At 46.5% G+C, this 27,666-nt stretch overlaps 1 protein-coding gene, 1 non-coding gene and 1 pseudogene across 3 annotated transcripts in view; 2 read left to right on the top strand and 1 right to left on the bottom strand.

Moving 5' to 3' along the window:
- LPP (LIM domain containing preferred translocation partner in lipoma) overlaps positions 1 to 27,666 on the bottom strand; it is a 700,420-nt gene that overhangs the window by 669,333 nt on the left and 3,421 nt on the right. The gene's annotated exons all lie outside the window — the stretch shown is intronic.
- TRNAG-UCC (transfer RNA glycine (anticodon UCC)) lies at positions 20,932 to 21,004 on the top strand. Its single transcript has one exon. It is a non-coding gene; the product is annotated as a tRNA-Gly (tRNA).
- Positions 22,371 to 22,781, top strand: LOC117312090 (large ribosomal subunit protein eL28 pseudogene; annotated as a pseudogene).

The following is a 27,666-nucleotide window of genomic DNA, read 5'->3' as shown; positions in this document are numbered from 1 at the left end:
GACACGGGTTCGTGCCCCGGTCCGGGAAGATCCCACATGCCGCGGAGCGGCTGGGCCCGTGAGCCATGGCCGCTGGGCCTGCGCGTCCGGAGCCTGTGCTCTGCAACGGGAGAGGCCACAACAGTGAGAGGCCCGCGTACCGCAAAAAAAAAAAAAAAAAAAAAAAAATATAGCTGTGCCTTGCAAGTCTTGGCCCATGTTTGTAAGTTTGCTACATATTAGCAAGTGTCCACTTGGCTACCAGCTACCCAGATACCCCCATGAGAATTTTCCATGAATTCTTCAAAACTTTCCAGCCTATGAATTTAAGGGGACTTCCCAGGCATTCCCTCATCCATCCTTAATGGTCTTATACTGCAACCGGAGGTGAGAAGTAACTTACATTGGGCATAAGTATATGAAGGCAGATGAGGGAAGTCCTTCATTCATACCTCTGGCAAAAATGTACTGAGCAATTAATTCATGTAGGCACTATGCTGTGTTAAGTGCCTGGATACAGAGCTGAAAACACAGGGAGGCTGCCCTCAAAATATTCAGCCTAATAGGAGGCCAAGGACAAGCAAATAAATGAACAAGTACTGACACAGCAGAAACCAAGCCATCCACTCCTGACTCCCAGCCTCCTCACGGGCAGCAATGCACATCTCCCATGAGCCAGCATCCCTGGACCACTCTAACAGATGCTAAAACACACTTCAGTTCTCCCAGCTGGAAGTGGTGGGAGGAAGATACAGCATCTGATAGGTTAGTAATACACAGTGGAATCTATTTCATGCTGAAGAAAAGGGGGAAAAAATAGAGATGAAAAGGAACTTTTCCAAGAGCTTCTTCAGCTTTCAATTACTAGAAGATACCAGACAGAGAGACGGAAACAAAAGTACTGGGAATCTCCCAGCTCTTTCTGGCGCCACACACCAAAGCACTGAATCCAGGTCAAGATCAAGGAGAGCAAAGAGATGTGGGACCCTTACACACCTCAAGGCCACAGAGATAACCAAGTCTCATCCACACCTTTACCTACACAGCTCCCTCTTCCCCACAGGTCCCTGCCCGACCTCTCCTTCGAGTTCACCCCTGCTCATCCTTAGAGGTGGGCTTTGCTCGCTCCAGCCACAACGGCCACACAGCAAAGTGCTAATGGAATTAGATAAGACACCCCCGCTCTTTCGCTCTTTCTCCACTACTTCGCGAAACAAGAGTTTAACAGATCCTTGTAACTTTCGGAAGAAGCCCAAGAGACTCATTCTTCAATTTCTTATCAGTCGAGGCCCTCCACAGCAGGGCCCGACCTGCCTTCTCGGCACACAGTGAGCTCCATCCTAGGGAGTCTAAGCATCCTCATAAGCCCAGTTCAAGTCCAATACTGTTCACAGAACAGTACAATTCCCTGCCCATAGAACCCACCCCGTCCTCTAAGCCTATGGGGCACACGCTTGTCCGCTTTCCCCACACTATCTGCTCTTGGGTAGTTTATCTTTTCAGGGGAGCATGTCCTCCCACCCCTACTGGATGGGGAGCTCCCTGTGGGCAGGTCCTCACACCCAGGACACCCCAGAGCCTGACAGTCGTGGTGCATTGCAGGCACTCAGAAAACCACCACAGCACAGCTCTCGCAGCTGGAAGTAAGCCATATAAAATCAAAAATTCACCACCTCGGGGCTTCCCTGGTGGTGCAGAGGTTGAGAGTCCGCCTGCCGATGCAGGGGACGTGGGTTCGTGCCCCGGTCTGGGAAGATCCCACATGCCGCGCAGCGGCTGGGCCCGTGAGCCATGGCCACTGGGCCTGTGCGTCTGGAGCCTGTGCTCCGCAACGGGAAAGGCCACAACAGTGAGAGGCCCACGTACCGCAAAGGAAAAAAAAAAAATTCACCACCTCTCAGTGATCAATCTATACATTTTCACATAATGTACTTTTTATTGTTTTATGACTAGATCCTCCAATTAGATTTACAACACCTTGGCCAGTCCAATCCCCATCTGACAGTCTCCCGCCAAGAGGCTCTCCCTGAACACTTCCAACGACTAGAAGTCTTTCCTCGCTCATTTTTTGATATCTTCTACCATGTATTCTTAAATATTGAGTTCAATCTATCTCTATGGGCTTCCTGGTTAAATCCCTAGGAGCAGCAGGTGAGAGGGGGTTAGCACAGGACCAGCTGCAGAAGCAGTGTCACGTGACAACTAAGAGCGTGGACTTTGAAATCAAGCAGAACTGGGTTCACTTTCCAGCCCGCCGCTTGGGAGAAGGCATCAAACCCCAGGCCTCTCATGGCTGTTAAAGGAGTAACAGAAATATAACTCAGGCAGAGTGCCCAGCACAGCGAGCACTCAATAAAGAGCAGCTATCATGGTAATTAGTTCTATTCCTGTTTCCCATTCCGGCCTGCCGCATAATCAGAGCACTAATCGCACCCCTGACCTCTCCGTGATGCCCGTCCCCCCTTCCATAGGAGGTCTTTGCAAAGCCTCAACCGACATCACGTTCTGTTTGCCGCTGGTTGGCAGGACTGGAAGCAAGGGCTGACCACACCTGTCATTAAAACCCTGGCACCAAGAGGACCGTGAAAAGTCAGGGGGAACACAGATTCTTGAGCTACTGCCTTGAAGGGTGCTGTCCACCCACCACTCCACAGAGTGAAGGACATCAGATGCCTCAGCAGCTGCCTCGGCCACTTGGAACTGTGGACGGTCCTCAAGCCTCTCCAATCACAGCCCCTAACGCCGGCACCAGGAAGGAGGACAAAGGTAGGGACGAAAGGGAAGAGCAGCACGTAATCACGTCTGTCCTCTACAGCCAGGCTGCTGAGCCACTCGCTGCCCTGGGACACGTCTGTCTCCTCTTCACCCAGTTTACTTCCCACCCGTCAGCAGCTCAGGGGCTGCATCCTTGGGTAGAAGACACAGGATCCAGTCCTGGCTTCGGACTAAACTCTAGGTGATCCCGGAGGCTCAGTGATCTCTTTGAGGCTCACTTTCCTCATCTGCACAACTGGATACTGACTTAGACTGCTGGTTCGTTAACCAGGGAAGCCTGGCAAAAATTAGGGAATTTTCTCTAAGTACTCGGGACCAGGCTAGCTCTCAGAAATTCTGATTCAGGACTGGAGTGGCAGCTGGGCATATATATATTTTTAAAATTCTCTGGCTGATTCTGAAGGTTAAGAATCACTGGCCTTAGTGGGCAAATTAGGGGTATGCAATTAACAGGTATAAACTACTATAAATAAAATAGATAAACAATAAAGATTTACTGTACAGCGAAGTGTACCCATTACCTTGTAATAAACTCTAATGGAATATAATCTGCAAAAATACTGAATCACTATGCTCTACACCTGAAACTATCACAATATTGTAAATCAACTATACTTCAATTAAAAAAAAAGAATTCGGGCTTCCCTGGTGGCGCAGTGGTTGAGAGTCCACCTGCCGATGCAGGGGACACGGGTTCGTGCCCCGGTCCAGGAATATCCCACATGCCGCAGAGCGGCTGGGCCCATGAGCCATGGCCGCTGGGCCTGCGCGTCCGGAGCCTGTGCTCCGCAACGGGAGAGGCCACAACAGTGAGAGGCCCGCGTACTGCAAAAGAAAAAAAAAAAAAAATCCTTATGTCCTCTCCAGCTGAGATCATCACTCCTCAGCCTTGGGAAAATGTGTGTAAAGATCCTGGCACGGGGCCTGGCACACAACAGGTACTAGTTAAAGGCCTACTCCTTCCACCATCACATCCACCCCCCAGCCAAAAGCAACGGCAGCCACACAGGCTCTAGTAGGTGAGATGGCAGCTGTGAAACAGTGTTGGCCAACCCGGCCAGTCCGAATCAGTGCAGACCCATGGTCCACCCCCAGGAGGTTCCTACCAATGGAAAATACGGGGAAGCGCTGCCTGTGAATAAACATATGCCCAGAAGAGCGTAGGTGAGCACTAGAGTGATGCTTCTCAAACCTTACGGTACACACACATCATTGCAGGAACTTGTTAAGATGCAGATTCGGAGGTGGGGCTGAGAGTCTCCATTTTTAACAAGTCCCAAGTAATACTGATGCGACTGGCCCGAGAAATAAATCTTGAATAGCAGTGTTCTGAATAGAGGCATTTGGAAGGGGTAAACTCACACACCAATTTGCTGAGCATCAACTAAGTACCACTCCAACATGTGCTGGGGCCGGCAAGACAGAGATGAATAAGATGTGGAAAAGAGACATCTCAGCAAACAGTCGCAATAAAAAATGCTTTAGGGCTTCCCTGGTGGTACAGTGGTTGAGAGTCCACCTGCCGATGCAGGGGACACGGGTTCGTGCCCCGGTCCGGGAAGATCCCACATGCCGCAGAGCGGCTGGGCCCGTGAGCCATGGCCGCTGAGCCTGCGCGTCCGGAGCCTGTGCTCCGCAACAGGAGAGGCCACAGCAGTGAGAGGCCCGCGTACCGCAAAAAAAAATAAATGCTTTAGTTCTACGTCTGAGGCAGAGCCAAGGTGTCCTGGGCATTCCAGCAAGAAGCCATTAATAATACCTGAAACAGAAAACCGTAAGGAGCAGTGAGGAGGTAGTTACCTTGTGGAGGAGAGCAACACAAAGTAGTATGTACGGCAGGGCCCCACTTTGGAGGCTAGAACTGTAAGGGTTCTAGCCAGTAGTGGTTTTTATATTTTTTAAAGGGAAAAAGAAGAAGGGAGAGGGGGAAGAGGAGGGGGAGGAGAAGATGTGACATAGACCGTATGAGGTCTACAAAGCCTGATATATTTACCATCCAGCTCTTTACAGAAAATGCTTGCCAATACCTGGGCTAGAAAGATAGAGAGATGCACAGATTCGATACACAAATTTCACATTGGTTATTGCAAAGTGGCTGCAGGTAGTTTTTCATTTTCTTCTCTGTGCTTTTCCATATGTTCCTTATTTTCCTCAGTGACAATGGATTACTTTGAAATTAAGGGTGAAAAAAAGTTCTTGTACTTTGGGCAAGCAATCTCATGTCCAAGTAATCTATCTTGGAAAATAATCAGAGGTGCAGATAAAGAATTTGGTAAAAAGGATGTTCATCACAGTGCTATTTACAATGATGAAAAGTTAGAAATTCAAATGTCAGCTACCAAAAAAAAAAAATTAACAATTATGGTATATTCTTATGATAGAATAATATTCAGTCATCAAAAATTACATGTATGAAGAACTCCTAACGCCATAAAAAGGTGCCCAGGCTCCACTGTTTGGTGAAATGGTAACATACAAAACTGTATATACTGTTAAGACGTGAAGTCAGTCAAATGCACAAAAAAGTACTGAAAAGCACGACTCAGTAATATTAAAAACAAAAGGGTGTTTGAATCTAAATCATGGATTTATGAATGAGTCTCATTTTCCTCCTTTATTTGGTTCTATATATTTGAAATATTTTATTATGAGCATGTACTGCTCTTAGAGCAATACTTACAAAATTTGGCCCTGTTTTATGCTTCCACAATTCTTCCTGAGGGATTGAGAGGAGGTTCGAGAGAAGGAGACATCTGTACTACCTTTTGAGGGATGAGCAAGTTGTTCACCAAATAGAAACAAAGGGCCCAAGGCCAAGAGGAAAGCACGTGCAAAGACACAGGCGTGTGAGACGGGGTGACCAATAACACACTTGCGGTAGCTGAAGCACAGAATGGGACTGGCAGGGGTTGGCAGGAGACACTTCTAGAGCCGAGGCAAGGTCAGATGATGGCAGAGCAGAGGTGTGCCCAGGGAAGGATTTTACCCACAGGCCATGGGAGACGGTGAGCGGGGAAGGCAGAGGCCAGCTGGGAAGCTGGAGGAGAAATGCCTACCCTAAAGCAGAGATGGGGATCGCAGAAGCCCAGGCAGACCAGGGAGAAAACTGGTAGGCGAGTGTCTTCCACTTAGCTCCACTCACAAAACGATTCTCCTTCATTTTCTCCTGACAAGGCTGTGCATGTATTTGTGCCTAGAAATAAAATTAATTGGGAAGTCACACCAACAAGTTCCTATTGTCCCAGGCATTGTCAGAGGCCATTCTGACTTCCTCCTAAAAGGAGACCCAACTAAGCCTCTGCGTTGCTTCACAAGTTACTTCTGAGTGTGAGGCACAGATGCCAGGCAAAGGAACAGGTGCCATTCTGTCCAGCGGACCCAAGGCAGGAGGCTGAGTGGACGAGGAGGGAGAAGAAGAAAGCCTCACACGAGGGGAACAAGGCGGATGAGGTAAGACAGGGCCAGCAAGGGCGGGTCCCTCCTCTAGCAGGAGGTCATGATCTTGGAGGAGAGAAGAGGCTGTGCTAAAGTCCCATTCAAGACTGGCTTCCCAGCAGGATGAGAAATGGGGCTCCAGTAAACCAAAAGGAAGGGTGTCGGTGGGAGACAAGAGGACCTACTCACAACAGCTTTCAATGGACATATGAGAGCAAGGGAGGAATTTAGAAGTGCAGAGCATGTGTTGGGCAAACAAGTGTGTCCAAGATATGGGCACCCCAGAAGGGCAGGGGCTCCGGAATCACAGGGGAAGCCAGGGGAAGGAGATCAGTCTGGCCAGCCCTCCCAGCCTCCAGGGGCCCTGCAGCCAAGGCAGGAAATGAGCTGCAGCACTGAGGCAGGAGCCCGGGGGGAGATCGCAGGGCTGCCTGGCAGAGGTTCACGGATGAGCCAGAGAGGGAGGCAATGCAAGAGGAGGCCGCTGTGGAAGATTCTGCACAGTCCTCAAGGATGGCAAACTCAAAAGCCCTGGGTTGAGCACGCCGCCAAGGTTAACAGGGAATGGGGAAGACTGTGGCTCTGTAGGGCCCACATCAACGCTCGCAAATGTCTCTCTTTCTCTTTTTTGATGGCCAAACATTTCTGCATGTCTGCAGAGCCACTGATCTGCAACCCTGACGGGCTCTCTCCATCACTCAGCTGCCGGGACGCTTCCTCTGTGTCTTATACACACACACACCCGGCGCTGCTTCGCCCGCTGCCCCAATCTGGTTTGCATGTCTGTTTCCTGTGTCGACCACAACCTCGCAGACGGCCGAAAGGGTACCTTATTCATCTTCTCAACCTGTCCCGGGAATGGCAGACAGTGGACACAGAGTCGACACGTGTCCTCTGCTCCACACCTCAGCTACGACTCTCCTTCTACACCAAGCAAAACACCTGATGGATTCTCACGCTGACTCACCAACAGTGTGACCCACAGTTGAGGGAACCAAAGAGGTAAATGATCACCTAGAGTTTAATTCCAACCAAGGAAGAGAGGTTTGATGCAGTGGGTAGGAGCCAAACAATGGAAGAATGATACCGTACTGTCCTGAGTGAAGATCTGAAGAAAGAGAGATTCCAAGACCTTGGAAGAGCACGTGGGAGGCGAGGAGCCAGGAGCTCAGAGTAGTCCCAGACAGCAGAGAAGAGAGACCAACCGAGATGGGTGGAGAAGGCAAGATATGGGGGGTCGGCCTACGTGGAGTATGGTGCGAGGGGAACCTGCCAGAGGAAGAAGGAGCATGAGGGGAGGGGGCTGTGCGGAGCACAGGGGCCCTTCCCAGGGGCGTGTGGTGCACTCAACGGGGCACAGACTTCCTATCGTGGATCACTCCCCCCACCTGTGAAATGAGCGGAATCCCTGAGGTCTCTCCAAGCACAGACTGGCTATGGAGCCACAAGAGAGCCTGGACACCCTGGGAGCACCACCCACCGCCCTGACACCCCTGTCGGAGTGAGACCCCAAGAGCCTCGCTCTCCTCACCCGTGTGAGCCGAGGGTGCTGCAGGGTCCGCCCCATCGGAGCCCCCAGGCCCGCCTGAGCCGAAAGCTCCATGGATGTGAAAAGAAAAGAATGTGCACTGAATCAGCCCGGGACAAGCCACATTCTCGTAGATGCTTCAACCCTACACAGTCCTCACACACATACTCCCATCCTCCCAGCGGCCCTGTCGTCCTCCACGATGACTTCCCAGATTCCTGTAGCAGCTCCATCCCCCCATCTCTCCTGCTCCTGCAGCTCTTTGGTGCTGCCCTATAATACGAACACCACGCAGGTCTCTGGTATTTCATAACCATGAAGTGTCTTCCCACAGACAGGTACTTTCATTCTTAATCCAGACAGAATGGAGGACATCGCATAATCACCATCACTCCCAGTTTACAGATAAGGAACCTGAGGCTTGTGGGAGACCTCATCTTTATCTTCCCCAGAACCACCCCCACTTCTAGCCAGGCCTCTCCCAGCTCCCGGACCAATCATGAAAGACAGAGCGATCAAATCCAGTACCTCTCTCATCTAATCTATTTGCTGCTAAATGAGCCCAGAAACCAAGGTGCCAAGGTGAATCCTGGGTTCTGCTCACTGCACTGTCTTTCATCCTGTGCTGGTTCAGAGTGCAGAACCATGAGTGCACCTCCAGGCCCTAGTCCAAAGCAGATGCCGTGACTCTGGCCATGCTCCAATGCTGGCAGCCCCCTCCCTGCCAGTCCTGGGGGCTCTCCACGGGTGGGGGTCCCTGACATGGGAGTGAGGACATCTCTTCGGGGTTGCAGGCAAGCCCCTCTCTGGGCTGGCTGGCCCAGACCACCATCACTGGACCACCCCCAGGCCTGCTGCCCCTTCCAACACCAAGCCTCATGTCGCCCAGCTCCTTCTACTGGCCTCTTCCTCAATAAGAAGCATTCCCCGTCAACCCGCAACTTGCACCAGGCAGACAGATTTCCACCTTTTCCCAATTTCTGTCCTTTTTCTTGCTCATCATGCTCTTCTATTACATAAACTAAGTCTACTTGCTACAAATTATAGCTCAGAGAGGTCAAGTGACTTGCCCAAGACCACACAGCTAGTAAGTGGCAAAGCTGAGACTTGAACTCAGCTCTCCTAATTCCAAGCCATGTGTTTGTTCCACTACTTCCCACTTCCTCTCAATTGTAGAGTTCAGGAAGCCACCTATGCACGAGCGGGTAGGGACCACATCTTACCATCTTTAGTAATAATGATGGCAACAAAAGCTACCATTCACAGAGTGAAGGCCGGGTACATGCTCAGCACTCTCCCTACAGTCCTAGGAAGTGTTACTGTTCTCATTTTCAGATGAGAAAGTGAAAAAGTAATTTACTCAAGGTCAGACTAGTTGAAGCCCATGCTTTCAGACTACCACAGTGCTACAGCACCTCGGGTTCAAGTGCAATTCCCAGTGCACAGCAGTAGCCAAAAATGGGGATTAACTGAATAAGAATATGTAGGTGGAGACAAGTAAATGGAAGGCCATGAAAAATAAGTCTGTGACCAGATCAGGCAAAGCTGGTGAAACCAAACCATCACCCTGCAAATAAATTATATAATTAAAAATAAATAAAATTAAAAAAATTAAATTAAAATAAATTAAATTAAATTAAAATTAAATAATTATTTTATTATTAAAAATAATATTGTTCCTGGACAGTCTCTGGTGACAGTATGGAAATGACTTCAAACCAGGATTCATGGTTTTCACTCCAGCCTTGCTCCTGACAGCTGTGTGACTCTAGGCAAGTCCTTTCCACATACCTCTGCATCTCATTTCCCCATCTATAAAAAATCAACAGACTAGCAGTTGGACTAGGTTAGTGGTTCTCATCAGCACTGGCACAACCCGTGAGCTTGTCGGAAGTACAGATTCATGATCTACTGCATCAGAAGCTCTGGGATGGGGTCCAGCAAACCCTCCAGGATGACTCTAGTGCTCCTTTGAGTCTGAGAACCATGACACTAGATGATGTTTGGATCCTTTCATCCCTAACCACTCAGAACCTTAAGCGTCTGCAGTTCAGCATCATCAAAGTCCTCCCAATTCTGCCTCTCTGATTTCCATCTGACGTGAACTTCAGTCAGCTGGCTCTCTCATCTGGCCATGTCTGACACCTCCTCCTGTGACTAATACAGAAGGCCCCAAGAAACAGACAGTTAACTCCACTGCACTTCTTTTTCCATTTACCACCTCAGCAGTATGCATCCTGTCACTATATTAAAAAAATAAAAGTAGAGACATTAGCAAGGAAGCCCAACCATGAGCACTGTGGCATCCTGGCAGCATCTTTAAAAAAACTGGGATGAGGACTTATTCCTAAGGAAGTCAGTAAGGGACTGCCAGATACCCTGGTGCCTTTCTAAGCCCAGTGATCTCTCTTTGCTACCAAGCCAGCTGAAGGAATGAGAGAGCATTTGCTTTGTACACCAATAACACACGTAGATGAAACAAAACATTTCTTGCTTGGTCCTTCTGTGTCAAAAGAAGAAAAAAAAATTCCAGATAAACCTTACAAGAATAAAAACATATCCCAAAGAATACTCTATTCTCTATGCAGACTATCAACAATGGACTATTCACTGCTTCAACCCTTAAGTAGTGCCTGAAAGTCTATTGTGGAATGAATGAATGAATGAACGAATAAAAGTGCGCCTTCTCAGTACTGATACTGGGGGGATGTAGAGATTAGCAACTTAAAATCCTACTCTAAAGGAACTAAGTTTAAGAGTACTATGGGCAATGTCAAACCTGTCCATCCATCCATCCACCCATCCATGCATCCGTCCATCCATCCGTCCATCCATTCGACAAGTGTCTGCTATACGTCTGCCAGATTCCAGAGGATCGGGAATGAATGTCCTAAAGAAGTTAAAGACCCCAAACAAGATAGGAACACAAATAACTACAAGAGAAGGTAAAACGTGCTCAGTGCCCTGCATGCAGTCCAGATAAAGGGCCAGGGAGATCATAAGATGAAGGGATTATTTCCTGCTTAGGGGCAAAGGGTGGAAATCAAGGCCCGTTTCATGGAGGAAGTGCTGGCTTTGAAGATCAATTTGGATTCAAACAGGTGATGATGGCAGAAAACAGCAATCCAGACTGAGAAAACGTTATGATGAAGCAAGAGTGAGGGGAAGTAATGGAGGTTAGGTTCCAAAAGTCAGTTGGTCCCATTCAACACAACCATAAATGGCTGGATACAAAGGATATATGTGGAGACAATAAAAAGATCAGAGGTTGCCAGGTTTTGGGGAGAGAGGTAGGTATGAATAGGCAGATGACAGGATTTTGGGGGCAGTGAAATAATCTGTATGATATAATGATGGATACATGTCACTATACATTTGTCCAAACCCACAGAACGTACCACACTGAGAGTAAACCCTAATGTAAACTATGGACTCTGGATGATAATGACGTACCAACGTGGGTCCACCAATGGCAACAAACATACCACTCTGGTAGGAGATGCTGATAATGGGGGAGGCTCTGCATGTGTAGAGGGCAGGTGGCATATGAGAAATCTCTGTTCCTTCCTCTCACTTTTGCTGTGAGTCTAAAACGACTCTTAACAAGTTAAGTCTTTCAAATTTAAAATTTTAAAAATCTTGTAAAGATATACAAAGGGTTTACTTCTCCAGGATTCTGCCACTGCCTGGACGCCTTCAGCTTCTCCACCCGGCCTCCCCGCTGGAGATGGCCTCCCTCCATCTCTCCTGGCACTGAGCACGACGCCGGACACCTGCTCGCCTCATCCTGGGTACCAGTGCCTGCCGCAGGCTTAACTGTACTTACTATGCCATGTCGTTACACTACTGTTTTCTGTAATTTATAAAACACATACTGCCCACGAGTTTGTATTTTTAATTCCTATAAGAACTTTTGGGATCCAATTTGTGTGAAAGTCAGACTGCAACATAATGTTGCATTATATGATAAAATCCTCCAAGAATAAAAGCAGACAGTATATACCCCACTTATCAGCAACTCAAACACTGGTTCCATTTCTGAGTGTCACAGATTTCCTTATGAATGACTAGCTTTAGTTTTGTATCAATTTGCCCCCATCTTCTTGAAATCAGTTCTAATGATAAAGTTCCCTAATTTTCAAAGCTTCTTTTTTTCAAACATTTACTGAGAACCTACTACGTTTCAGGCTATACTAAAAGTAAGCGTCTTGGCTCATGTAACTTTCACAAGGAAAACGGTGGTACTTTGTGAGTATTAAGTACGGTGAGGTATCACTGACCGCCGAACACACTTTACAGATAAGAACAACTGAGGCATAGAGTGGAAGAGCCTGGATCCAAACCCAGATCTTCCAGAGTCCCTGACTGTTGCTCACTCATCCATTCAACAACAGAGACAAGATTGGGATATTTCCATGATCCTTTTTTGACCTTCTCTGGGCTTCCAGTTTCACGCAGCATCATCACTCCCCATTCAGGGGTCTCAGTCTCCTTCCATGGAAACAAGGAGACTGGATTATGGTGACACTTAAGCCCTGACACTTAAGCCCTGCTTTACCAGAGCCTCTTCAAATAGAAAAAGCAGGGAAGGGCAAGAAAGGCGGGTACGTCCTGCCCCATTTCATCCACAGCTGCTCCAGTTTATTCCTTCAGCATTACTTGTTGTAATAGGCTTTTCTATAAAGAATCCCTCCCTAACTATTGGGAAAAAAAAAAATGAAAGTTTAGAGCCACTCTAGGCAAGGGAGATATCAACTAAATGCAATGTGGTACCCTGGGTTGTATCCTGCCAAAAAGAAAGAGGACGTTACTGGAAAAACTGGTGAAATCTAAATAGAGTCTATAGTTTAGTTAATAGCCATGTACCAATGTCAGTTTCTTAGTTTTGACAAATGTACCATGCTAATGTAAGATGTCAAAAATGAGAGAAATTGAGTAAGGGGTGTATGGAAATTCTCTGTACAATCTTTACAACTATTCTGCAAACATAAAACTATTCCAAAATGAAGTTTATTTAAAAAGACACAAAACAACAAGAAAAAAGAACGCACAAAACCTCATTCGTCTCTAATACCTTTTCCAAATCACAATTTGCTGACTTTATAAGGATAACACATAATAACAGCAGCCAATATTTAATGGATACTTGGCATGTGTCAGGCTCTGTTCTAAAGGCTTGACATAGCTCACTTGATCCTCACAACAAGGAGATAGGTAATCGTCTTATTCCCATTCTGTGGATAAGGCAACAAAATCCTAAAGAGACTGAGTAACAAGTTAAAGTAGTAATGGTAGAGCCAGGATACAGCCTAGCTCCAAAGGCCATGCTCTTAAAGCGTTACACAGCTTTCAAACGTTTCTGGATTTTTTTCAAGTAGGCCTATATAACTGGGAAAATCCAAAGAACTAATCACAAAGACCAAGAGGTGAGGGTTATGTTTAATACAAAGAAGAGGAAACCAAAGGATTCTCAAGGTAAATTCCTACCTTTGGAAAATCTTTCCTGGAGCAGAACCAAACCTCACTGCCATTACCAATGGCGACTCCACACGTGAATGACATCTCTGGGCCTGTGCTGTGTCTTGTGCTCCCTGACACATCATTCTTGATGATTTGCACTACCAGCCCATGTTATGGCCTCTGGTGTGTCACTTGCCAGGCTTCCTGCTGACATTTTCGTCCCTAAAGTGTCTGTCCAGGTAGATCCTGAAATGAAACATGCAGGCTGCCTTTTCTAGGTCTGCAAAACAAGCTTCAGCTTTCCAAGTGATTAGTTTTCCTAAGAGTCCATGCCGAGGACCTAAGAGTGCATCGCCCAGTTCTAGAAAGCAAAAAACCTTCCTCTCCAATGTATAATGTTCCTCACTCACTATGGTTTCCATCAAGTGTCAACGAGACGTCAGAAAGCTTCTCGCTGCCACTGTGGGCTCCCTCTAGGCAAGACTGGTCTCTTTCATTGAAGAATATCTGTTCAATAGAGAAACAGTTCTGAAGAACAGATAGTCTCACGAAAAGATCTGCAGCTGGCCAGGACCGCCATTCCCCAATCTGCCCCACCATGGTAGTCATTTGTCTTTAGAAGGTTCCAGAGTGGACACCCTCCATGGGCAGAACCAGAAGGGAAAAAGGAATCTAAGGGGGGGCTGGCTATCCAGTTGGGCAACAGGAGAGGAACATTTACAGCAGGGAGAGTGTTGGCAAAGAATAGGTAAGCTTGAGTGGCAGAGGAGAAGGAGGTATGACTAAAATATAACAGGCAATATAAGGAAAATGAATCCAGTTGGAGGCTGGGCATGGGAGAACCACACCTCCCATGTATGGACATAGAGCTCTGCCCATTGCCCATTTCCAGGCTCCAAAGTATGTCTCATCAAACAGCCCAGACTGACTCCAGCAAATGTTGACTTAGCAAATGCTAACACTCAACGTGTTTAGTTGAAAGGACCCTGAGAGCACACTGGGCCTACACCTAACATTTCACAGATGGATAAACTGAGGCTCAGACAGGGGAAAAACTCGTGCCCAGAAATAGAACCCAGATCTCCCCATTCCTTTGCCTGTGCTCCCTTCCGTACAGACATGGTTAACAAGGTGCGTACTGAAAGAACCCAAACTGAGGGCAAATCTCCCCTGCTATGGAGGACCAGATCTGTAGGTTATCCTCCACTTCATCCAGCATGTTCCATCTGCTGGTTGCTCCTGGACAGGAGAAAATTCGTAGCACTATTTCAAGTGAAGTAAATGACTTGTCAGGAAGAATATAAAGGGTAGCTTGCCTCAGATGGAGAGGATGATACAGATGGATAAGAATGAAAAATGCAGACACAGGTGACTCATCAGAACAAGGGACGCTAGGCTGGAAGGAAAGGTGGAGAGTGTGGGATGTGATGAGGCAAATGGAAACCGGACCTGCCAGACTGAAGCTGTCAGTGAAGAAGCAGAGACGCCTCTTCACAAGGCAGAGGCTCTACCCCAGACGGTGTCAGGATGCCTTACAGAAGGGATCCCTCCCGCAGATGGGCAGTCACTCGGTGGAACAAGGCCTAAAGAGCAGACAGTTCTGCACCAAAAAATCTGCCGCCTCTTACCTCTCCAGATTTAGGCTATAACAAAAATTGGTCTAAGTTGTATCCACATGCTGGGGTGGCTCAACCAAATCAGCCATGTCAGAATTTCACAACTGTTCTGTTCCCGATGACTCTTCAGCAATCCTCCGGACCTCTCCACTTACACAAACTGTGTCTCTCTCGCAAGCCCAACTCTCCTCTATGAGGAAAGTTTGCTCTGATTTCACACCTTCAATCCCAGCCAAAAGTCCCTATGTCTGAAATCACCCACTTTTTTCTGCACACCTTTCATACAAATTAGAACTTCCAACCCTGTATGGGTTACTAGGGCGCATGCCTGAGTACCCCTGCTAGGCTGAGACGCTGAGAGACAGGATCCATGGCTCACAGTGGCTTTTCCCAAAGCACAGTGATAGACTAAGACCAAGAAACGTCCAGGGGCGGGGTGAAAGCTGGTGATGCAGAGAGTCTAGGATCTAAAACTTTGAGAACAAACCTCTCGGGAAGTCACAATGCACATTAGTTTCCTAAAGATTCAGAAAAGTCCCACAGTAAAGATACCCATTTAATTCTGTTTAACCTGCCAAACTTTCTTGGCGACAAGACCTTTTCTCATAGAACAATAAGGGACCTCAGAGCTTCTACAGAAGCACCTTATCCAATATTTCCACTACTGCTCATCTCATACTAGACTACATGTCTTCCTTAACAGCAAGGACCTTGTCTAAATCATCATGGTATCTCTGACACCCAGCAGAGTGCCTTACAAGATGTAGGCCAAAAAATATGTGTTCAATGAATGCCCTAAATCCAGTCCTCTCATTTCTAAGATGAGAAAATAAAACCAAGTATGTCAACATGACCTCCTCTGTATCTTCCTAAGTGTCCAAAAGAATGTCTTACACAGAGAATGTGTTCAACAATTCTTGAAGAATGGAATGCAGTGGAATGCAATGGAATGCAATGCAATGGAATGCAATGGAATGGAACAGAAAAATTTCTCAGCTGCGCCCCAAGCCAGAAGTTCCCATAACACAATAGACTCCTACCTCTTCTCCTCCTCCTTTACCCAAGTTGGGTGTCAAGCAGACGAAAATGAAGATGACAAATCAGAAGAGGAAAGCCATGGGAAAACCAAAGGCCCTTTGGGGTGAGAGGTGGGGAAATGGTGTTTGCAAACTGATGGGGATAAACAAGACCTGTCTGTATCTAATTTAGACTTCATAAGATAGTTTGCTGAATGTTAATTAATACTCAGTGCTTGTTACCAACTGTGGTGATTAACTTAATTTTGAATTAAATAAGCAATAAATGCTTAACTGAAGTTCTATTAAATTTTACCCAGCAAGTGAGGTATATGAGGCTCTTAATTGACTTTAAACAAGATAGTTATGGCAAGTTAGTTGAACTTTTATTACCTGAAGATAACTGCCTTATTAAAACTAAATTGACTACTTTACTTGATAGAGAAATATGTCACCTTCTTCCCATTTACCAAAAACATGTCCAAAAAGGTTCATACAGTTGGTCTAAACGGCTTAGATGGGGTAATTTTGTTTTCTAGTCCTATTTTAATAATAAGTGTGCTGGGGACTTCCCTGGTGGTCCAGTGGTTAAGACTTCGCCTTCCAATGCAGGGGGTGCAGGTTCGATCCTTAGTCGGGGAGCTAAGATCCCACATGCCTCACGGCCAATAAACCAAAACATAAAACAGAAGCAATATTGTAACAAATTCAATAAAGACTTTAAAAATGGTCCACATCGAAAAAAATCTTTAAAAAAATAAATAATCATAAGTGTGCTCATTTAAGAATGAATGTAAATGTAAGAGGCAAAGAGCTCTAGGAAGGAGTTATATATGAGACTGAAGAACCGGGTGATCATATTTTCTAGATCAAAACTCAGGACTCTGCTTTCTCAATGTAGGCTACTGATACAAAACATACAATATCACAATTACTGTTCAAATAAATAGTTGGCTCTGCTACTGAACAAGCTGAATGACTTTGGTAATTAATCTCTTTTTTCTAGATCTCAGCCACCACACATATTACACGAGGAGGCTGGAGTGGAGATCGCTGACTTTACTCACTTATTTTTTTCTTTGTGGTATGCATAGCCCCTGGAAGAGTGCCTGGCACATAGCAGGTGCTCAATAAACATTGAGTGACTGAATGAATGAATACATAAACTAAAGTTTAGGCAACCCAAAACACTAAACATTTTTAGCCCTTTCATATGAACCTTCTCCAGCTCAGACCATTTTTAAATATTGCCATTTGAGAATTCACGCAAGGGGACACACAAACTCTAAACCACTTCTCAGGATATTTTTTCAGTAATTAAAGGAATGCAAATTGAAACAATAATGAAATATGATTTCCTACATATTAATTTAGCAGAGACAAATATAAAGTTATAAAATTAAATTCTAGGGAAGACATGGAGAAACCAGTAGATTCACCCACTGCTAATGACTCTGCAAATTAGTACAGTCTTTCTGGAGGCTGAATAGCAACCAGCATGAAAAGTAATAGAACTATTCAGTACTTTGTGCCTATAATTCTCCTTTGAAAGAACTTAAAACTTATTTAGCCAGCTGATAAACATGTATTTAAGGTCTACCTGCTATGGGTCATACTCTATGGGGAAATACAAAGGAAAGGATCTTGGCTGTCTTACCATCTGGTGGGTGACAAGAGAGAAAAGAGGGAAATGATAGCATTTTTCAGCAGATCACATGGCAGGCTTCAGTGCTTTCCTACCCTGACCCACAGAATCCTTTCCACAATGACATTACATGGAAGGCACTATTATCCTCTTTCACAGACGAGCAGTTGGAGGTTCAGAGAGGCTAAGTAACCAGTATGATTATATAACTATCAAGATACAGTGCCGTGATTTGAACCCAAACCTGTCTGACTCTCCAGCCATACACGCATTTTCTCCTACATCCCTGAGGAGATAAGATACATAGTCACATAACCACAAAACACAAGGGACAAAATGGTAACCGATGTGCGGGAAAGTGGAAGTGCCAAAGAAATCACTGTCTTCAGGAAATAATTTAGAAGGAAGTAAAAGCTATTTATTTGTCCACTGATGTTTACAATGCATGTTTTAACATATTGAATTGTATTAAATGTCTTTAAAAACTAAAAACTATCCTAGTGTCCACACGGGTAAAGTCAGTTTCAACAAATCTTTAGTTATATAAAAGATAAATATAGGGCTTCCCTGGTGGCGCAGTGGTTAAGAATCCACCTGCCAATGTAGGGGACACGGGTTCGAGCCCTGGTCCGGCAAGCTCCCACATGCCGCGGAGCAACTTAAGCCCGCGCGCCGCACGACTACTGAAGCCTGCACGCCTAGAGCTCAAGCTCCGCAACGAGAAGCCACCGCAATGAGAAGCCTGCGCACGGCAACGAAGAGTAGCCCCCGCTCGCCGCAACCAGAGAAAAGCCTAAGCGCAGCAACAAAGACCCAATGCAGCCAAAAATAAATAAATAAATAAAATAAAATACATTTATAAAAAAGATAAAGACCAGGCCAAAAGAAGAAAGAGCTTTTCTTGTAATAATATTAAGTGGAAGGAAACATTGTACACAGACGGAGAAGTGGACGTGCCCTTTCGGGGGGCTTAAGATCAGGGTTATGGTCCCCTAAAAGATCAGAGAGAGGTATTCAGGTAAAAGAGTTTTGGTGGGAGCTTTTCTGGCGTGGTTTTTTTTTTTTTTAATGAAGCTGAGTAAATGTATTCTAAATGAGTTCTTTCTCATTGTCTTTTGATAACAGATTAATTAATGTTTAGAGGAGCTCAATTAGGTTTTTTTTATTACTAAAGATATTCTTAAAACTCAAGTTGTCATTTATTACTTCATTTATATTATTCATTCACATGTTCATTCAGCAAGCACTGATTAAATCCTTATCTTATATCAGGATCCACAATGGGTTTAAGGTTATCAATAGGAATAAAGCTAGAGCCTGTTCTGGGGATCTGCGCAGGCTGGGAATAGGAGGAATCTAAAATTGTGCAAATAGAAACCTCAAGTTGAAGTCCTGGTTCAACATCCGGCTAGCTGGGGCCCTGAGCAAGTCATTTAATCTTTCTCAGCCTCAGGTTCTTGATAGTAAAACTTGAACAATAATAATAACTGCTCACAGGACTATTGTGAGGATTTACCTGTAATTTGTAGGAAAACACATGATTAACTGTAAAGCACTATAAAAATGGCGACTGGTCGAAAGCATCATTAACTGTATGGTGGATTCCATTTTGATCAGGATCATGGAGGCTGGCCTAGGTGACAAAGGTCTCCCTGGTGAGTATTAACTTGCTGCTGCCCCCAAAATGGTTAGTCCCTCACGACTCTGCATGAACTATGGCCCACCATTCTCAGTGCCTAATCACCCATTTTTAATTCTCTCTGCCTTTTGTCCAATTTGGCTAAAATCGTCCTGAGGAACCAAATGGAGAGAGGAACCCCAGGTAAGACCGTTATAAGTATCTTCTCCAAGGAAGGAAGAAAGGGAAGGAGGGAAGGAGGTAGGAAGGAAGGAATTTTAAAAAAAAAAGAATCAGGGTTAATAGACCTCAAAGATATTCTAGACCAAGTCTTCAACCACTGCCTGAGTTTTCACTGTAACATCCCAATCAGCCACTGCTTGAGTATCTCCAGTGATCACAGATTCCGTAACTCTAGAAAGAGCCAATTTCATTCAGAGTTAAGAGATTCCATGGAACTCCTAAAAGATAAAAAGTAATGGAGATCTTCCTCTTGACAAACGGCTATCTCAGCAACTAGGTACCTGTTACCCTGGGCAGAGGATGGATCACCTGGGGGTTATGATGGAACCAGGGCTGTGGACTCTGTATGTGTTACCTGCTCAGGGCCTGGGTTTCCTCTTGTTTAAATGAGGAGATTGGGTGACCTCTATTCCACCTGTGAACTGTCCCTCAGAGCCAATGCCTCAACCTCATTTCAGCTTCCATTTATCTGGTACCTGGACTACAGCAGCACATCTCACCATCTCCAGTACCAGGCCCCTCCAACCATCCATAACCCATCACTTTTCTAAAGCACAGATCCAATCATCTCCCTTCCCTACATGATGCGCCTTTCACAGCACAGTCTCAAGTCCTCAGTCAGCAATCTAGGTCTTTGTCAATCCACATCCCAGCCCACCCCTGCACCCTCATTTCCATGGCCTCTCTACTCCACAGCCCATCCCCAACGACTCCAGTTTTCCAAGGTGCCATGCACTTTCTCACCTGTTCGTGTTATTTCCCTTGCTCAATGACCCCCCTCCTCCTCTAGCCCACTAGACAAATCCCCACTCATCCTTTAAGGCCCAATCAAATGATAGTCCTTTATCTGTGAAGTTTCCCCAGGGTCCCTAGAGTTAGTCATCATTCAATTAGAGTCACCAGATATTTTTTTCCACATACTTTTACATCCTCTCTTGATTATTTAAATGACCTCTGGAGGCAGGGATGGCACCGCATTCACGTTTCCATCCCCCAAGCCCAGACTAGAGTTTCACTCATTCATTCACAGGTACACCCAGCACCTGGTGTGGAATGAATGAACACACAAACACATCAGATCGATGGACAGATGTATCTGGAGGGTCCTGTCCAGCTGTCATTACTGGAACCCTCATAGTTTCCTATGAAGTGAAGCTGCTGCAGCCGAGAAGAGAAGTCCAGTTTGGAAACAACCAGACTACAGGAAAGCTGACCTGCCTTTCACCTCATTCTAAGAAAAGGTGCCGCTTACCCTCCAGGTCACTTCATAATTTGCCTTTCCCATGAAGTCAGGGCACACCCTGCCCTCTGGGTAGCAACTCCCTCCTCCAGTTCCTGAAAATGATTCATTTTCATATCAAACAAGACAGAAGCTCTAGGTGCCAATTAAGTTTTTTTAATCTGGTTTTTCTTTTTTTTTTTCTTCCTGAAAACTAAACAAGAACCATATTCGTTGGAAACTCATTAGAAGAATAAGTTACTCTGGTGACCTCTTGGCACAGAACTTGGTACCGCATTAAGCTGCCACAGTTACAGTTAAAGATCTTTATTAAGATGGGCCATCGGCTAGAAAATAATAGATTTAAAAACCCAGCTAAATTACACACATGAGGACTTCCCTGGTGGTCCAGTAGTTAGGACTCTGCGCTTCCACTGCAGAGGGCCCAGGTTCAATCCCTGGTCGGGGAACGAAGATCCCACGTGTGGTGTGGCCAGAAATAAATATATAAAATACACACATGGACAGAGGTTCAATCTTATTTCTTAACTATAAGTAGCCAGAGCAATTTAGCTGCCCCATCACATCCTGGGCTAAGCCTTCCTGTCCTTCCATGTTTAATCCAAGGCCCAGCCCTTCCAATAAGCTTCCTCACACGTTCCAGAGAACTCAATAAGTCCTCCATCCATACCACTCTCCTGGCGTTTTTTTTGTATTCTAAACAGGTACTAACACATTTTTATCAACCTAATAAAGTCTAACTGCCTACAAGCTAGACATTCCCTTCAAACATCCTCAAACTTTACCTTTATAAAAGCAGTTCACTGAACAAACATTTCTTGAGCACCTAGCATCTCCTCTGACAAAAACAGTAGACATTTGTTGACATTTGACTTTAGTCCTGGTCTTATACATATTACTTATACCAGCGGTCCCCAACCTTTTTGGCACCAGGGACTGGTTTCCTGGAAGACAATTTTCACACGGACCGGGGTGGGGGGGATGGGGGGGGCGGTGTTGGTTCAGGCGGTAAGGTGAGCGATGGGGGGCGGCAGATGAAGCTTCACTCCCTGGCCCACCGCTCACCTCCCGCTGTGGGCCCGGTTCCTAAGAGGCGGCTGACCAGTACCGGTCCACGGCCTGGGGATTGGGGACCCCTGACTTACACAACCTCACTCAGTACTAACAAGTAGGGTGACCTCCAATCAGAATACCTCTGAGAGTGGAAGGGGACGCTGTATATACTACACCAGAACACAGGCATAAACCAGGGCTGTCCTGGCAAAACCAGAAAGTATGGTCCCTCTACCTCTGCATCAAGTACTGTTGCTACAGCCATTTTTACAGACAAGGAAATCGACACTAACATTAAAGACAGGATTCCCTTAACGCCCAAAAAGCGGTCTCCTGAAAGTGCCAAGGAATTCGCACTACCCATGCCCACGGCCATCTTCTCCGAAGCTGCTGGCTGATGGCCTGAGTGACTAAGGAATGCCGACCACGGCTGCAGCGGAAAAAGTGCCCACTGTGTGCACTGTGGGGATGGAATGAGGCCAAAGCACCCTTCTTGAAGGACAATGAAACACCTCTGCCCTGTCCTGACCCTCTTGCTTACCTGCCCCGTGAAAGGTTCCCATACAAGTTTCTGAGGAAGGCCTGGAACCACCCCTCAGCACCAGCTTTCCATGGGAACTACTGGAGACTTCGATGGGAGGCCGGGAAAGAAGCAACGACTGCACTAGAAGCAGAGCGCAAACACAGCGCAAACCAAACCCCAGAGAGGCCCCGCCCCCCGCCTGCCTCTTTGCAGCCTCCGCAACCAGAGGAGCTGCCGCCATGTCCGCGCGCCTGCAATGGCTGGTCTTCCGGAACTGCTCCACCTTCTTGATCAACAGGAACAAGGAGACGTACAGCACCAAACCCAGTAACCTAAAGGCCCGCAACTCCTTCCGCCACAACGGGCCCATTCACCGCAAGACTGTGGGTGTGCAGCCGGCGGATAGCAAAGGGGTCATGGTAGCGATGAAGCGGTGATGCGGCCCGCGAAAGCCGGCCACCTATGTGCGGACCACCATCAACAAGAACGCCCGGGCCACACGCAGCAGCATCCGGCACGTGATCCAAAAGAACAAGCACCGCACAGATTGGCGCCTGGCCGACCCCTGGAGAGCCAGCGCCATCCTGCGCTGCCAGAAGCCTGTGACGGTGAAGAGGAAGCAGACCTGCCCACCAAGAGCTCCTGGGTGACCCCCTTCCCCAAAGCAATAAAGATGTCAGCCGATTTTTCTCAAATAAAAATAAATTTAAAAAATTAAAAAACCAAGAGAGAGTTGGAGGATCACAACGGAGAAGAAGAAACACTGGACAGCCATTCACTGGTGACAAACCATCCCTCTGCATAGCCTGGAAATGCCTGTGAACGTCTGTGGTACTCGCCCCACTTCGCAAAGTGACTGTTGTCAACAGTGATGCCCTCATGAATAAGAAGTCTAAAAATGAGTAAGTAAGTACACCAGATCGGCCGTGACCACCTCAGGGAGCACCCTCCCTTAAGTCGCACGGCTAAGACTTGAACTTGGAGCTGCCTGGGTCTAAATCCCACAATCTCCTCTAGAAGGACAAGGTGCCATTCCTGTGGGCTAGACACCTTGCTGGGCACCAAGGATTAGCCCCGTGTACCCACTGCACGGCCACATTACACACTATACGGCCATGTTTAAAGCACTGTCAGAGAAATGTCTGGTTCTCACAGATGCATTGGGATAGATCACATGATCTAAAATCGAAGGTAACTGAGGCTCAGGAATGTTCTGGAACTTGCTTAAGATCACAGGGCTAATGTGTGACTCAAACACAGGTCTTTGTTTTCTTACACCAAAAACCAAGTTGGTGATGGTACTGCTGAAATGATAGCATCTGAAGCCCTTATCCTCAGGGCTCTGGGGTCTCCAACCAGATTCTCAGGTGCCTTCCAAAGTCACAGACGGGCAGCTAATGCTACCAATTACCACACCATGAAATAATAACAGTTTCTCACCTGTGTATAGGGCTTGCTAAAGACTTTCACATCAATTATCTCCTGCTCGCCAGCAGAAGTGAAGGAAGGAACAAGACAGGAGCTTTAGAGCTGAGAGTCTGATTCTCACTGTACCACTTAAGCACCACAGGGGAAGTTCCTTCACCCCTGAACTTTTACAAGATTGATCCTGCCCACCCATCTCTTGGATGGCAATTGTGAGCTAAGTAATAAAAAACAACCGTAAAATGCATTCGCCACATAAAAAGTGCTACAAAGGCTACGAAACGCTAATGGGTTCTATGAGATGGGCTGTGATGGGCAGGTTTAAGATGGAAAGAAAAAACAGCAGGATCTACCCGGTAAGGGATCTAATGCTGGCAGCCTGAAAACTTGTAGGAAAGCAAAAATAAGTAAAAATAAAAGGGGAATGAGGGTGGGGGCCGCCACAGGCAAAGAACCTTAAAGTTATCGTGCAGAAGCTTGGTTCAGGCAAACAAGCGACAGGAATAAATAGCAGAAAAAGAAAGAAACCCCCAAAGCACTCTCAGACTGAAAATGAACCTTCTTAATCACTTTGTTTTCAAAGTGCAAAGAACAAGGTTCAAGCCCAGTAACAATGATCTCCAAGTTATAGTCCCTCCCAAATTCTCCCAAGCAAAGCCCCTGGGGGTGGGGTGGGGAAGGAATGTGTCCAGCCAGGCTCAGCAGAGAGAGAATGAAAAACACCCTTGAAACAGAGCAGGAAAGGGAGTAAGGGCCACACCCAACTCCAGCTCAGCGGGACAAGGGTGTGACTGAGCACTTCCCTGGGGCCTCAGTTTCCTCACCAGCAAAAGGAGGAGTCAGGTCGCTCTGGCCACCAAGGCCCCAGCCCACAATTCTAAGGCATGAACTTGCTGCCAGCCTGTTGCTTCCACTGCCTACAAGCTTTGGTGCGGATAACATACTTTTTCCAGTCAAGGCTGATAAGCTGGCAAATAATTGGAAGGACAAGAATAGGAACTAAGCTGCCTGATAAGATTCTAACAGTAAACAACTTTTTCCCTCTCTACTCTGCTGACCTGATGCAGGCCGGTGTTTCCTGATCTGGAACATTGCAGCAGCCTCCTAAGCGGTGTCCCCGCCTCTGGCCCAGAACTGCTATCACTCTGCCACCAGAGTTCTCTGAAACACAGACCCATCGACACCCTCCTTTACTCAAAAAGTAACAAAAGCCCTCCTGTTCCCTACCCACCACCACCGCTGCCATCATTCTTAGCTCAAGCTGCCAGCCCTTTACCCTCTAATCCTCCCTGGCCAGTCCCATCTTTCTCAGTGATCTCCAAACACACCCCCCAAACACTCTTAGGCCTCAGGCCTGTGCCTGTATATCAAGGTCTCTCTGCCCAGAAAGCTCTGTCCACCATAATAACCCCTACTCACCCTTCAAAACCCAACCCAATGTCTTCTTCTCCATGAGCGTTTTTTCCTGTTCTTCCAGGTAGTCAGTCAGCCATTTCTCATGGCTCCCATTATTTCTTTGTTCATCACTCTAGTAGGGCCTTCCCATGTTCTATTTCAGTCTGTCTCCTAGGCTGGAATGAAGATCCTTGAAGACAGAGCCTTAGCTGTCTTTGTAAGATCAGTTTCCAGCATTTCTGTCTGGCATGGGGTAATCATTCAGGACCCAAATGATGTGCTGAACTGAACACAAGAGACAGAGATGCATGTGATCACACACATAAGTGGGGTATAAGGGGGCTAAGAGTCTGGGAATGGCTTCATGGCACTAGCTGGGTTGTCTGTATCAGTAAATGTTACTCATTCTAAATGAGTAAACAAGCAGTTACTAAACATCTTCAAGGTACCAGAGATGAGAGGTATTCAAAGAAGAGAAAGCCAAGGTCTTATTTACTTTGCTGGGTGCCATTCCTAGGATCTGTCTTCTCACCCCTGAAAATATCTTACCTGTAAGTTATCAAAATGCAAATAACCCACCTCAGGTGGGTAGGTCACAGAAAGAACCTTAGTTGATCCCTCAGAGTCCTGAGCCTGAACGCCTTCTTGGAGGAAGAGGTCTGCGTGAGCTAGTGAAGGCCGGGATCCAACAGGAGCTATCTGGCTCGACTCCGGAGAACATTGTCCCAGGAGCCATGGATCAAGGGCAATGACTGAGATCAAGACCGCCATCACTCCCCTACTTTGTTATCCTGTTTCCCCAACTGCCTCTCTATGGGGTACCTCAAATCCTTATTACTCCAAGAGACTGGGGAGAAGGCAATGTTGGGGGGAGGAAGCAGATGTTTGCTAGAGAAGCTCTGTCCTCTCCAGTTAGCTTTGCAGAGCGAAGACACCCAAAGGGTAGAGGGAATGGCAGCATCTCAAGAGAGACCGGGCTGAAGCAGCACCAGTATGGAAGTGAAAAGCCTGCTTGCCCAGGGAAACCCTGGATTATGGTCCTGCTGGGGCCCAAGGAATGGGTACTGAGTTAAATTCTGAGGAAGAACATTGAAAGACAGGGGTGACTTTGTGAAATAAAATTCATATTTCATGGCAAGGCAAGAAAACTTAAACATAAAAATGCTTCCCTGCCCTTTGGCCCCCTGTCTCCCCGCACTGCGCATCGAGGGTCTGCATTACGATTCGACCAGACCTCCCCCAGGGGCAGGCGTACCTGCTCAACCATCAAGAGCAACACGCTCCTAGCATCAACCAGACAACGTCTTAATAACATTCCTTCTTGATGTTGCAGGGGTCACATGACCCACCAGGATGATGCTTAGATCTGCGTTAAGTAAACTGTTGATAATATCAATACATCACGTGATGTACAGCCCTCTGTCTCAAAAAGCTTATATAACCATGCCTTGACTTCTAACAGGCGGAACAGTTCTCAGAGTGTTCTGAGATGTTCTTCCCGGGTTATAATGCTCAAATTTGGATCGAATAAAATTTTCCAGTTCTTTTTTAGATCGACTGATTGATTTTCATCGACAATTTCCACTTTTCCTTCTGTGGGCAGAGAGAGAGCGGTGAAGATCACGGAAAGGTTCTAAACTCGCCGTTTCACTTAGTAGTTGTGTCACCTTATTTAACCAAACTCATTTTCTCATCTGCAAAATGAGATCGATAATCATAAAACCTACTTTAATAAGTCAGTATGAGAATTACATAAGTACACGGTAAGTACTCAAATTTTTTAAATTATGTTATTATTATTAAGAAAGAAGGATCGAAAGATAAACATTTTCTAGCCTCAATTTTGTGGTTTACCTGCTTCCAAGCATGAATCCCATTAACCCCCTGGCCACCCACCCACCCTATTTGTAGAAAGTCAGGAGAGGTGAGGTCCTCATCAATGCATCAGTGTCCTTCCCCATTTCTATGACTCGCATTAAGAAGGCACTGCCATTTTCTCCACACATCCAAGCCATCTAGAGCAGACTCCCACATCATGATTCCATTCCTTCTTCCCTTCCCCACCTCTGCTTCACACACACCTTCAAGCCCATGGATTTCCACCCAGATAAGCTTCCTGCATGCATCACAACTTTACCTCCCCTTTCCTCGCCTCGGTTTCTTCCAGCTGGGTGCTGCCTTCCAATGCCATTATCCAGGAAAAGTCCCCACCCAGCAATGCACACGCTGAGCTAGGACTCCTAATTACTGCCCAGGGTCAAAGTCTCAGCTCCACTCAACCACTTACTAAATACTTTACTCTTCTTCCTGGGCTTAGCATCCCAATACCTAATCCCACAGATGCTTCCAGAGCCCTTGCCCAGCCTTGTTTTCGTGCAAATCTCTAGAGAAGCCTTTAATGGCCTCTAGAGCCCACAAGATAAATTTAAATCTACTTAGCAAAGAATGAAAGTCCTCCCTTTTCCCATTTCCCACCACCCTGTTCATGCTGGCCATGCAAAAACCAGCCTCAACCACCATGCTCCTTCCCTACATTCGTCTGCATATGCCTAACAGGTTCAGCCCTCACCTGTTGTTCTTCCACTTGGGCGATTCCTATATAATCCTAAAGATTCTCTTCAGACACTGCTCCCTCTGGTAGCTTCCCTGAGGTGGAACGACATCAGTGCAGCAGAAACATAGCCCTCGAACAGCACCATACACACACACACAGGT

This window comes from Tursiops truncatus, chromosome 4 (genome assembly GCF_011762595.2).
Source record: "Tursiops truncatus isolate mTurTru1 chromosome 4, mTurTru1.mat.Y, whole genome shotgun sequence".
Lineage (NCBI taxonomy): Eukaryota > Metazoa > Chordata > Mammalia > Artiodactyla > Delphinidae > Tursiops > Tursiops truncatus.
Note: the sequence above shows the minus strand (reverse complement) of the source record. Positions and strands in the feature narration are given on the sequence as shown.